Here is a 13,721-nt window from a genome sequence, read left to right as displayed (position 1 = left end):
TTCTTTTCAGAATTTTCAGACGCTTCACAATTTGAAAAAGCAATCCACATGTACACATGGTTAATAAACTTTTTAAACTTCTCAATTCACTACCTTATCTCTTAATTGCTGAGTGCATCCCTTTGAAAATACAGATATCATGTAGATAGATGGAGGTAACTTTTAAGAAAATATAACTCGTTTCCCTGAGAATTGAATTTTCCACTTTTTTAGGAAGAGAATGTTAGATTAAAAAAATATAAGTACAGTACTGGTTCATTTGTTCCAACATCAGACCAGCAAATGTTATAAAAATGCAAAATAATAGGAAAATATTGAAGCAACAAGAAAAAGTTCCCTTATAAAACTGAGTGGCACCATCAGGCACTCATTCAAATAGCCCCGTGAGAAAAGAAGCAGGTAATACACCTATAGATGCAGCGGCAGCAATAAGAAATATCAGATGCAGAAGGCAGTGGGCGGAGGGATCACTTAATCAGCATCAGATGGCACTGCACACATCAGTGATGCTGAAAACGATGACCTCACACCATTGAGTAATTAACACAATGATTCGTAACTGCCAAGCGCAATCGATTCCACGTTTGTTCAAAAACAGTCTCTTCTCCTCGCCTCTTCTGTTAAAAATATTTTGTCTCTTCCTCTCGCCTCCATTTTCACCAGTGGAGAATACTTCCCCTGACTTTGGGGCCATCCATGTGACTTGCTCTGGCTAATCAGCAGACAAGAGGCGTGCACTTACTTGAAAGCACTTGGCACAGCAGATATAATCAGGCTGGCTCTCCTGCACCTCTACCCTATCCTGGAGAAGAGCCTCCAGGCATTCCTGCCGCCTCCTCTTCAGCCTGGAGCCCGGAATGAATATTTGCAGGTAGAAGCAGAGCCCGAAAGAAGCAAGGAGCCCAACTCAGCCAGATAGATGTCTGAGAGCAACATTCCCAGTCATGCCCATCCCATTATAACCTACAGATTAACTGATGAATAAGCATCTTCTGACTCAGATTTTTGTGGAGATATGAAGCATAATTATGGCCATAATTAACACATCAAGAAAAAAAGTAAAAAATGTTTACTCAGGCTTAAGTTCCAGCTCCTCATTAGGCCTCTGCTTACACTGACGAGAGTAAGAGGGACCTTCTTACCACTGAGCTAGGGTCAAAGTGCAGGCTCCCACTAGGCTTCCATTACATCATCCTGCCATCCAGGAGGAATGGCACCTCACTAAGACTCCCCACATGGACTCCACTGACACTGCCAGGGCCAAGAGCCTCCTTACCTCTTTATCTCGGCTGTGATGAAAGTTCCAATTCCTGATAAAACCTTCTCTGATACCGCTAGGGGAGCTGGCAATGTTTAGGGCACCCTTGATACAGCCTTGCAAAGTAGAAGACTAGATTCTTCACCATCTTTTCACTGATGAGGACGGAATGGGAATCCCCGTTTGCCATACTGTTTGACTGGATTAGGGTGGTGACTGTCTAAAGATGTCCTGTCTCGGCAGGCTGCCCTTCCCTACCCCCTTTTTATTTTGGGCGTAGGGGGAGGGATCCAAAGAGAAAATTTGCTGGAACGTTTTTTCTATATCCATTGGCATTTCTGAATTGCCACCTTCTCCAGCGCTCAGTCTAGGACATATAAGCAAAAAAGAAAACTTGGGGAATTCAAGTGTCATGCCATTTCTCCGGTCCCAAATCTGAGCTGATCTGGTTTCTTCTCTTTCCCTTTCAGAGTCTTCTTATGTGTGTTTTATACGTAATGTCCTATGTTTTTAGCTATATTTAACGAAATGAATAGGAAAAAGTACATTTTGTCCACCTTGTCATGAAAGTCTCTAAGTAATATTTATTAATAGCTTACTCTAGACCAATATTTCATGTGTATAAAGTCATCTAATCAAAAAACAACCTTAGGGACCCTTGTGCACTGTTAGTCGGAATGTAACTTGGTTCAGCCACTATGAAAAACAGTATGGAGGCACCTCAAAAAATTAAAAACAGAACTACCATAAAATCTAGCAATTCCATTTCTGGGTGTTTACCAGAAGAAAATAAAAGCATTAATTCAAAACGATATATACACCCTATGTTCACTTTAGCATTATTTACAATAGCAAAGATATAGATGGCACCCAAAATTCACGTATACCGAAAGAACTTTGTGGGGTTTTTTTTTCCAATTATTTGCAGATTTTGGGTGGCTTCAAATTTAAATTATTTGCACACTAGCATTTTCTTTTTTAAGGATGCCCTTAGATAAATTTAAAGAATTTTAAGGTTCCCTTTGGGACAGACAGGAAAGAAATTCAAACAGAAGGAAAGGCCTGCAAGCAATAATAAGCAGGAACTGTTGAACGGAGTGACATGTTGGCGTGGCTCCAGAGGTGGTTACAGGTAATGAATATAGTGCTATAAACTGGCTAAACTTAAGGGCTGGATTACTGTGGATAACGGGACCAAGTGACCTGCAAAAGGCCTCACAGCTCAAAGATCTGATTACTCTACTATTACAAGATTTCATTTCATTTCAAATCAAATCATTTCAGTAAAGATCAATTGGATGCCTTCCATGTGCTGTCTCTTCACTACCCCTTCTAAAAATTTATGAGACGATTTTAAATGGTTTGTCAGCCCAGATTACAAAAATCAGTAATGCTCACTGTAGAAAACCCAGAAAATACACTTTAGAGTATTTTCTTTTATTTTTTCTACCTGTAAATATTTTGCCTCTGTTTAAAAACACATTGTAAGTTTTTTCCAATGACCTGAAAAATTCTCAAAACATGTTTAATCAAGGTATTATATTCCATTCAATTGCTGTTCAATAATAGCTTCTCCAGCACTATTTAAGCACAAAGTTCCCTTGCATTGTGGCAAATTGCTTTTCACAATACTGTCATTATTTTAAATGATCCCAGGATGACGTTTCTTTTACAGAAATATTGGTCACATTGCTTTTTATTATATATGCCAACAAGATTCCTACAATCACACACACACACACACATACTTTCACACACCAAATGATCAAATTGCTTTCTGGACATGTTGAATCAATTTATATTACCATCAGCATTACCTGAAAGTTCATTTATCACACTACACTAAACACAGATTGTTCTCAATCTTCTTCAATTTTAGAAGTAAAAAATCATTTTAGTTTTGCTTTATGTGACTACTAGTATTAAACACAATGTCTTGCCAATTTTTAAATGCTCTTTATATAGGATACTGAATTTAAGTCTAACACTTATAAATTATTTTCTCAATTTATTCACAAATTTTAATTTATGGTGTTTCCTAACAGAAAGATATTTTAAATTCATATGTCATCAAATAAATTCACAATTTTCCATCACAATTTCCCCTCTAAGATAATTCATATTACTCTCTTCTGATTTAATTTTTTATACTGATGTCTTAAAGGTATTATTAACATATTTATATACATATATAATCCGTGTGTAAAATCTGTTATATATTTTAATGTTTATATTATGATATATAGGCCTCCCAGGTGGCACTACTGGTAAAGAACCTGCCTGCCAATGCAAGAGACATAATAGACTTGGGTTCGATCCCTGGGTCAGGAAGACTCCCTGGAGGAGGGCAAGGCAACCAACTCCAGTAATCTTGCCTGGAGAATCCCATGGACAGAGGAGACTGGCGGGCTCCAGTCCATGGAGTCACAAAGAATCAGACACGACTTAAATGATTTGGCAGGCACTATATGTGTTTGTATATGTGTATATATATATATATTTTTTTTTTCTGATGTGGCAGTACAGTTAAATTTGTTTATTCATCAGCAATTTGCCAAGCATCATTTTTTTTTTTGACTAACCCTGTTCTTATTCATTCGTGATGCTCCAGTCTTCCCAAATGTATTAGTATTTCATGTATCACACAGAAACATACATATATTTGTGTGTATGTACATATATCTGTGGACATCAGAATCTGTATCAGGGATATACAGCCCCTAGACATAACCTCTGGAATGTTCTGCCAATACAGTCTTTGAATAGCTCTCTGTTTAAACTCAGTCAGATTTAATTCTGCTGCAAAAAGGAAAAAACTTCATATTCTTTATCCTACCCAACCCCTGCCGTGAATTCCTTCTGCAGAAAATTGGAAGCAATCTGAAATTGCCATGTCTACCTGAATAAGAGAGAAAATATAAAACTGAAATAAAATTGAAATCAATATGGAACCCCTAGAAATGGTGCTACCACTAGATCAGAAAAGCGGAAAAATTTTTAATTTATAAACAGATAGGATCAATGACTGCTAAATCCAGAAATCACGAGAAACATGGCAGACCCATAGAATCTGTGACATTTTATATACTGCTAAGTTAAAATAAAAGAATAAAAAAGGAGGAGCAGAAAAATGTATACAGCCCTACCACAGAATACATTCATAAGGAACCTCTAAATACTAAGCAGGAAATACAAACACTTAACAGAAAACCTCTCTTTTAATAAAGCTCTGAAATAACTCCCAGATCAGAGGGAGGTAGGAGTAAACAATGGGTCATTGGTGTTTAGATGGAAAATTAATAATAATCAAACACACACTCACACATAAGTATCATGCAAAAGTTTACCTTCCTAGAGTCTTTCTGAAACAAGTATAATCTCTGCATGCATAACTGTCCTGAAGATTTAAGACCTGTAAAATAGGAACAACGCTCTACTTAACTTCCAAGAGGCCCAGAAACTCTGCATACCATTGCCACCTGGAAATTCCCTCTTCTCCCTGAAAAATTATCGAAAGGACTGTAGCAATCAAAACCTGCATCCACTGAGGAGTGAACATGGCTCCTTACTTGGATTTTGAAATGTTCTCCACTCAGCTACCTGCTGAACCTCACACTCAGATGAGCACGTTTGGGTGTATGTGCGTGTGTATGTGTGCGTGTGTGTGTGTGTGCGTGTACAGTATGTGTTTATATGTGCATAAAATAGAAGACAAGATAAAGTCGAGGTGTGGGGAGGGTGGGGAGAGCATATTCTCAACATAACTAATAATAAGTATGTGTTAGTTGCTCAGTTGAGTCCAACTCTTTGGGACCCGATGGAGTGTAACCCGCCAGGCTCTTCTCTCCATGGAATCCTCCAGGCAAGAATACTGGAGTGGGTAACCATTCCCTTCTCCAGGGATCTTCCCAACCCAGGGATCAAACCCAGGTCTCTTGCACTGCAAGCAGATTCTTTACCATCTGAGTTACCTAGGAAGCCCTAACTAACAAGGGGAAAGGTACATTTGCAACTTCAGTAATATTCAAAGTGCTCCTACTAAGTCAATAAGAAAAAAAAATTAAATCTAACAGGCAAAGAATTTCAGCACACTGTCCACAGAGGAAAAATATGATAATAGCTAAAAAGCATAAAAATGGTACTCAGTCCTATAAACATCAGAAAAATGAACATTAAAACAATAATGAGAAGTCATTTTTCTACACTGAAAGTGAAAGTAAAGTCTCTCAGTCGTGTCTGACTCTTTGCGACCCCATGGACTGTAGGCCACCAGGCTCCTCCATCCATGGAATTTTCCAGGCGAGAGTACTGGAGTAGGGTGCCATTTCCTTCTCTAGGGGATCTTCCTGACCCGGGGATCTTCCTGACCCAGGGATCTAACCTGGGTCTCCAGCATTGTGGGCAGATGCTTTACTGTCTGAGCCAACTGGTATAAAAAATATAGCATACACACTGTTGGTGATAGTAAAGAGAACTGGCATTCTCACATAAAGTAGGTGAGCAAGGAAGTTAGTTCAACAAGTTAGGAATATGCATACACACACACACACACACACACATATACAAAATGTACTTTTAACATAGCCATAGCAAGTTGCTTACATGTTCATCTCTGTGTTGCATAAAAGCACAAGGAGTCTAGAAAAATGGACAGGAAAATATTACCAGTGGTAAACTCTGCGTAAAAGAAAGCTGAGGGACAGAATGGAGAAGGGATAGTCTATATTTTTATATGATAAATACTTCCTGTGTTATTTAATTTTCATGAGCATGTATTTATATGTTGAATAGATGATTTAAATATATTTAAATAACTTTAAATGCTTTGTCTAGATGGCTTTTCTCCTGATCTGACTGAATCAACTCTGTAATCAGCATAGCTACCATTAGTGAAAAATTTTATAATAAAAACACCTTTTTAAAATATTCTCCTGGTAAAAAAAGAAGCATTTCTTACATATATGATAACATCTAAACTCAGTTTTAAGAAACCAAAATTTGGGCCATAAAAACTTTGTTCTTTTTATTTTTTTTTTTCACCAGAATTAACCTCAGAAAGCTGAAGAGTCAACAATAAATAGCTAGATAGAACCTTCAAATCACATAGAGAGATCTGTCATAAATTTGTGATCATTATTCCTGCTGTCCACTATGATTTTGGCTGTCCTCATTCCAAGCACTTGTAGGACTGCACTTTCATATCCACTTGAAATGAAGTATAACTGTGTGGCTTGCTGTGGCCCATGAAATGGCAACAGAGGTAATATACGGAGTCTTCAAGAGCAAATGCACGCTGACAACTTCTCCTCCTCCCCGCCACAAGGATACTCCAAATGGCAACTGCACCATCAGCCTATATCCCTGAGTTAGGATGGATGACATGGAGCGAATCTCCTGGGTAACCCAAAATAAACCTGTAATACGAGTGAGATACACCTGGGCTATTTTAAAATACAGAGATTTGAGGGCTGTTTATTCCTGCAGGATGACTTAATCTATCCTGATACAAGTCTTAAGATCTATACACTTTCACAAATTCAAACTAGCTTTAAAAATTGTCCTATTTTATAATTTAAGAGCCAAAGGAATGAATTCTAGGACAAACAAAATGGGAGGAAATCTCAGCTAGTGTAATTCTGTAGCAGTAATGTTAGATTCCTTGAAAAGAAGTCAGAGAAATATTATCAGTGTCTGAGCTCACAAAGGCAGGACTAACGGGGGGCTCTGGAAAGAAGAAACATCTTGAAATTCCTTCTAGATTTCCTAAAGATAATTTACTACTTTTCTTTGCCTCTTTCTCATCAACCCCTGCTTGCTTATATCTGGAATAAAATCTTAGACTTAGCTCTTCGAAAAAAATCCGCCTTGAGTTGTATCTTCTGTTTCTTCACTTCCGCTTACCCTGAGTCTTCCCTGTCTTTTCTAATAGCTGATTCTAGCCAATGGTGTATTTGACTTCAGCTTTTTCATCATATGAGTTAGACTGAAGTGTGAACTCGGCCCACACAGTGGGCAAGGTTGCTGAATGTGGATGGATGTCTGAAATTTTCTTCCGAAGCAGGGAGCCTAACAAGTTCCATGGTCTTGATCTCTTGAAGCCAGAAAGAGCTAGTGGCAAACGTGTACATGATTCTTCTGTTCCCGTCAGTTCTCATCACTACCACCCTTCCCTCTGTTGAAGGCTAACTTTTCCTTTTTAAGGATGTATTTATTACACTGATCTTCAAACATTACAAAAGGAAAACGGAACTCTGACACTCAAAAAAATAAAGATCCTTGTTTCAGAAGGGGAAATTGATAGAAATTTATTCTGTGAATCTGATTATCCAGCAATGAAAAGTTAAATCAGTAAAGTCTAAAACTGTTCCTCTCGATTCCACCACCGCCTCCCATGCCAAGACTAAAATTTAATAAAGCAAAGCTTTATTAACAGGGTGGCCTATAAAACACTTTCACAAACTGCAATATTTCCGTTTCCATGAAATAACTATTGAAAGCTTCCTCCAGCAAAACCGTATTTAGTGGTGGCAACGTCGTAACCCTCTCTATATACTCAGCTACTGATTTCTCTACTCTGTAAATTGTCATTACTAAATAACTGGAAAGTCTAACTTATAATTTACCTTCTGATGTGAGCTGTCTTCCTTGGATCAAATTATAATTTCCTTCTTTGAAGACCTATTTGGGTCTTCATTTCATCATAGTTTCAGGGGAAAAAAAGAAACTCCAAGCTCTTTTTCAAAAATTAAATAAACCAAAAGCAACATACTGAAAACAACTTGATGATGGTGAATACATTTAGTTATCTGTATACTAAAATACTAAATCTATAAACTAAAATAATAATAAACATATAATCTTTGTAATAATTCATTATTTTATAAGAAGACTATAGCAGATTACAGTCTCCACTATTAACTGTCAATAATACTTTTAAAACATTTTTCTATTCAACAAATTTAATAATAAATAATTTGCTGTTGATTAGCTGAGACTGTGAAGGAAGGGGAAAAAAGGTAACTGGTTACATGTTCTCTACTCTGAAAGGCAGACTAATTTGCAATAACTACATTAAGAAGCAAAATGTGGCAAATTTTCTGACAGAAGTACAAACTAAGTATGATGAAAGCACAGCAAAAAGGGATTAATTCCAACCACGGATATGTGTAAGGAGTGGTGGATATTGAAATGAATGTGGTAAGCCTGGGCTTTAAAGTCAAAAGACCAGAGTTCAAATCTCAGACATGTCGTTTACAAGTTGCATGAATGCAGACATATTAATGTATCTAAGTCTTTCTTCAATCACCTATGAAACTAGGAAAATAAAATGAAAACCAACTATGTAGCCCTTACTGTATATCAACATAATACTACGAGCATTTAATACAAATTATTTAATTCTCCCAAACATTTTATGTGTATACTAATATCCTCACTTTACAGATGAGGAAACTGAGGTACACAGAGCTTATGCGGCCTATGTCAGGTCCATAGTGGAGTCCGACAAGCTGGAACTGGATGTCAGGATGTCACACCCTGGGTCACAAACACTGTTCTATGTGGATGAGTTAATATGAGAGAAATCTAAATCCACCATGACCACAATTTTATACACATTTCATTGCCCCCTTTCAATAACCCTATGAGGTGATTACCATCACTACATACATTGACAAATGATGATCTGACTTTGGTGAATTATGAAAGAACAGTTCTGTGGCAATGGGTACAATGAACTGCAGCAGGACACAGGACTGATGAGATTTTTTGCAGTAATCAAGTACTGTGATGATAAAGATGGAAAGGAAGGAGAGATCTGAGAAATATAGAAGAATGAATAGAAAAGGTTTTAGGAAGTGAAACCAGGGCTCGACAAGGGTCAGCAAATTCTGGCCACGTGCCAGATCTGGCCCACCACTTCTTTGTATAAATAAAGCTTTACTGAAACACAGTCACACTTATTGTTTATATATTTTCTGTAGCTGCTTTTTTTTGACAACAGAGGAATTAAGTGGTTGCAATGAAGCCTATCTAGCGTGAAAAGCCAAATATTTACCATTTTGCCCCTTTAAGAAAAGCTCTGCCAATCTTTACTCCAGAGAAGCCCTGTCCAACAGAAATTTCTGTGATGATGGAACTGTACTATATCTCCACTGCTCAACAGAATAGCCACTAGCCACACACTTGGGCTGGCTAAATTTAAACTAATTAAAACACAAATTTAAAATGTAGTTCCTCAGTCACACTTACCACCTTTCAAATACTCAATAGCCATATTAGCTATGTAAATTAAATTTTATTTAATTCAAACTAAGCTAAACAAATTTCAATAACCACATGTGGCTATAGGCTACCATCCTGGACAACAGAGTCATGAGGAATTTCAGAGGTAGATATGGTCCCCAGAGTCAAATACTAAAGAGAGATCAAACAAGCTAAGGACTTGAAGTCAATACGTAGAGTTAAGCAACAAATTGACACTGATGAATATTTGGAAGAGGAATTTGGGTCGAGTGATGAGGCCTGAGGTCACCTTTCAGTGGACGCAGGAGTGTAAGGGAAAAGAGGACTTGGAAAACAGACAACAAGGCAAGACTTTATGATGTGAAGAGAAGTTTCTCTTTATTTATGCCGATCTTTCAGATGGACTGTATTCAAAGAGAAGGGCAAAACGTGAAGGTAGCTGAGAGGAGGAGGGCAGAACACTAGTGGAAATACTGTTTGTTTTTTAATGGCATTGGCAAGTGGGAAAGTGAAAAACAGGGCAAAGTTCAGGTTCTGTTTTACAAGTGCATCAATGCTGCTGAAGGAAGAGATGTGTGTTTGCGGTGGGAGCATAACAAGAGCTAAGGCAAGAAAGACCAGTGGAAGCCTTACCTTAAAAGCCTTGAATACCTTGTCAAGGAAGGGGAGGCCTTTTAAAGGGAATGCCCTGTTCAGAATGGGATTTCAGGTCACACTGGGAGGCAAACAAGGAAAGATAATCAGTTCGGATCTATTGACCAGCCTAGAAAATCACAGGAAGTAAAAAAAAAAAAAAAAAAAGATGGGAGAAGTGTAGAAACAAATCAAAGGAGCTTGAAGTAAGAAGAAGGGTGGATCAAAGAAAACTGAGGTTTTATCATCTCTGGGTATCAGGTTTATGTTCTCTTTAAGGGAGACCTGAAATAAAAAAGAAAAATAAATACTTTTTGAAGTAAGAGAAGGAATAGCATTTTGTTAATTACCAATCATGGGCCAGGTTCTGAGTTTGGTCATTTAAACTGAGTTTGGTAAAGCATTTAATCCATATGCTATCCCTTGAGAAAGACAATATTATATCTGTCTTACAGATGAGAAATGAGGCTTAAAGAAGTCAAAAAGCTTCCCAGAATTATCAAACTAACACATTGCACTAGAACCCTGTACTTTCCGACGCCAGGGAAAATGTGATGAATTTCCAATTTTCCATGTCTGTGTGCTAATTTGAGTAATTCTTGTACCCTCACTAGACACCATTTCCTATGGGCACAGGCCATGTGCTAGCTCATTAATGTGAAGTCACTCAATCATGTCCAACTCTTTCTGACCCCATAGACTGTAGCCTACCAGGCTTCTCAGTCCATGGGATTTTCCAGGCAAGAGTACTGGAGTGGGTTGCCATTTCCTTCTCCAGGGGATCTTCCTGAGCCAGGGATAGAACCCAGGTCTCCCACATTGTAGGCAGACGCTTTACCCTCTGAGCCAGATTAATGGCATATTACAAATGCTCAAGTATTATTTTTAAATTAATGCTGCAAGTGTAAATGAATGTATATTGAAATAGCACTCTTCTGACACATTAGCACAAATAAGAATAAGGGTCTCATGAGGTAACTGCTCAGCAAAAACAATGACTAGCCCAAAAGACTACTACTGGACACAGAGAAGGCTTTAAGCATTTTTAAGAGGGCATCATATTGCTTTTCTCACACTGCGACATCTCATCTAAGTTACGGGTACTTGGCCTTGGACAGTATCAACTGACTGTTCCAGGAAACCCTCCAAATTGGGTAATTGCTTACTTGGGGCAGCATAATAACCTCATGCTCATTTAACCACTAGGGATATTGTGTTTGTAAAAGAAGCTGGAAAGCACAGCTCTCTATAGGACAATATTTTAACAGAGAAACCTAACATAAAGTGAGAGGTGCTCTTTAGCCCTATTGATAATTTCCACACTAGTAAATACACTCAGAACCTGGCCCCAGCCTACCAGCTTTCACCACAAACTGTCCCATCTCAGCATGAAAGGACATGAAATAATGATCTGCACCCCTGCCAGATCATCTCGGATTAAAACAGAGAGAACTGCCAGTAGTGAGAAATGCAACCAACAGGAAAAAAGAGTAAAAAGAAAGGCTTTCAAGAAATCAATACCTGTTATCTGAACTGGATCCACTGTCAATAGACAGAAAAGGCATGAATGAGAGATCCTAAAGAGCCCTAGGTTGTGAGTCATGCCTGGCAGCTAAATTCAAAGCAGAAGATGAGGACACAATTTTATCTTGCTTGTTTTATTTTTATTCTAGAGGAACTGCAGGAAAAATGAAGAATTGAAGCAAAAGGGAGTAGGATTCAACTCAATTCAAAAAAGGAAAAGCTAAAATCGTAATTAAGTTAAAGGTCAAATGTAAAAGCTAAGATCAAGACATTAAAATTTCAAAGCATAAATTTATTAAAATCTAAACATAATCCTCAATAAATATATATTTAAAAGTACATTCTAAAGGAAAGCTGACTTTATCAGTCAGCCCTTTTTAAGAGAACTACTTAGGGCACTCAGGAGCAGTGGTCCTCAGTCAACCAACTCAGAAACAGATCATGATGAGCTCATAAGGAACAGACCTGCAAATCAGAGCAGGTTCCTGGAAAACCAGACCTACAGACCAGGATGTGCATGGAGACCTTAAGCAGGTAACCCTGAAATCTCCAAACCATCCAGAGAATCAGAGCGGGCTGAAGAGGGTGCACACTCTCCAATGCCAACCTGTATCTGATGGAAGAAAGAGAAGATGCCTTTTAGCATTTAATCCTGATGAGAATGATGATGACTTGATAAAGAACGTGATGACGTGATAAAAAAGGAAAGGATAGAGAGAGAGAGAGCAACCCCAGCACCACGCAAGGGAAGAAAAAGCCAATTTGATGACACGGTGTTATTTTGCTCTGGTTTTCACGCATTGGAGAAGGAACTGGCAACCTACTCCACCGTTTTTGCCTGGAGAATTCCAGGGACAGGGGAACCTGGTGGGCTGCCGTCTATGGGGTCGCACAGAGTCGGACACGACTGAAGCGACTTAGCAGCAGCAGGGAGAAATGGGAAGAAGAGAGGGGGAAAACAGAGGATTGAAACTAATGTGCTCTACACCTGAGGACTTCAGGGCTGTATTTTTTTCTTCGTTCACATTACGTCTTCATCGTAGCTATCCATTTCTTTCTCATTAAGGCTATAACTCGGGCAGAATGACTCTGCAATGTTCTGAGGAAACTGTCCTCTACAGCTGAGGCTCCCAGAAGGCAGACACCACATTTATTAACTCATTCTACACACTTAGCTCATGTCCACAGAGACATGGTCTATCCAAGCTCTTATTAAAGAGGAAGAATACAATCAATCATTTTAGAATGTCTACAAAGAACTTTTCTTCCCATTGAGACCTCTAAATTATTCTGAGATTGTTTCTATAAAGACTATATAATTGGGGGAGATACACAGGGAGCATCGATTTTGTTTTATTTCTTAAAATGATCTGAAACAAATGTGACACAGTGTTAAGATCTTAAAACACCCAATGTTCAGTCCACTAAATTATTATCTTTATTTACTCTCTAAATATCGCATAAGGAAAAAGGCTGTGGAGCCTTACTCACAATATTTATTAATATTTTTGGAGAAAAATTTTGACAATATATATCAGAAAGCGTATAATTCCTCTTTGACTCAGAAATCTAAGAATTCATCTGCAAGAAGGAAGGAAAGAAATAGAGACAGATGGACTGTCAGACACAGAGACACAGAGATCTTTAGAATGCTGTCTCCAAAGAAGAAAGTATTCTTGCAAGTAAAGAGAAACCACCCCAACAGGAAGGGATTGTGAAAAAAATAATTTTACATTCACCCAGTATGTTTAAATATTCTGCATACATTAAAACCACGGAATAGAGGAATAGAGGTATGAAGAAAAAACACAACTTACTCCAACTGGGAAAATAAGCTATCAAATAATATGAACAGTATAACTCTATAATTCTATTTTTCTATAAGAAAAATAGTAGAGATCTAGAGAGTCAAACAAACTGACAAACAGAAATAGATACTAGATTTTTTAAAAGCACAACACATACAAAAAAAAAAAAACCTGGTGAATCTGAGTAAGTTGGTTGGTCAAGTTAATTGTATTGAACCAATGCCAATTTTGTTTTGATAATTTACTATAGTCAT

The 13,721-nt window shown here is 37.9% G+C and overlaps 1 protein-coding gene across 4 annotated transcripts in view; it reads right to left on the bottom strand.

The window, feature by feature from the left end:
• The window catches only part of ACSS3 (acyl-CoA synthetase short chain family member 3), a 183,878-nt gene that overhangs the window by 155,851 nt on the left and 14,306 nt on the right, over positions 1 to 13,721 (bottom strand). The gene's annotated exons all lie outside the window — the stretch shown is intronic.

The sequence above is a fragment of the Ovis canadensis genome, chromosome 3, assembly GCF_042477335.2.
Source record: "Ovis canadensis isolate MfBH-ARS-UI-01 breed Bighorn chromosome 3, ARS-UI_OviCan_v2, whole genome shotgun sequence".
In the NCBI taxonomy this organism is placed as follows: domain Eukaryota; kingdom Metazoa; phylum Chordata; class Mammalia; order Artiodactyla; family Bovidae; genus Ovis; species Ovis canadensis.
Note: the sequence above shows the minus strand (reverse complement) of the source record. Positions and strands in the feature narration are given on the sequence as shown.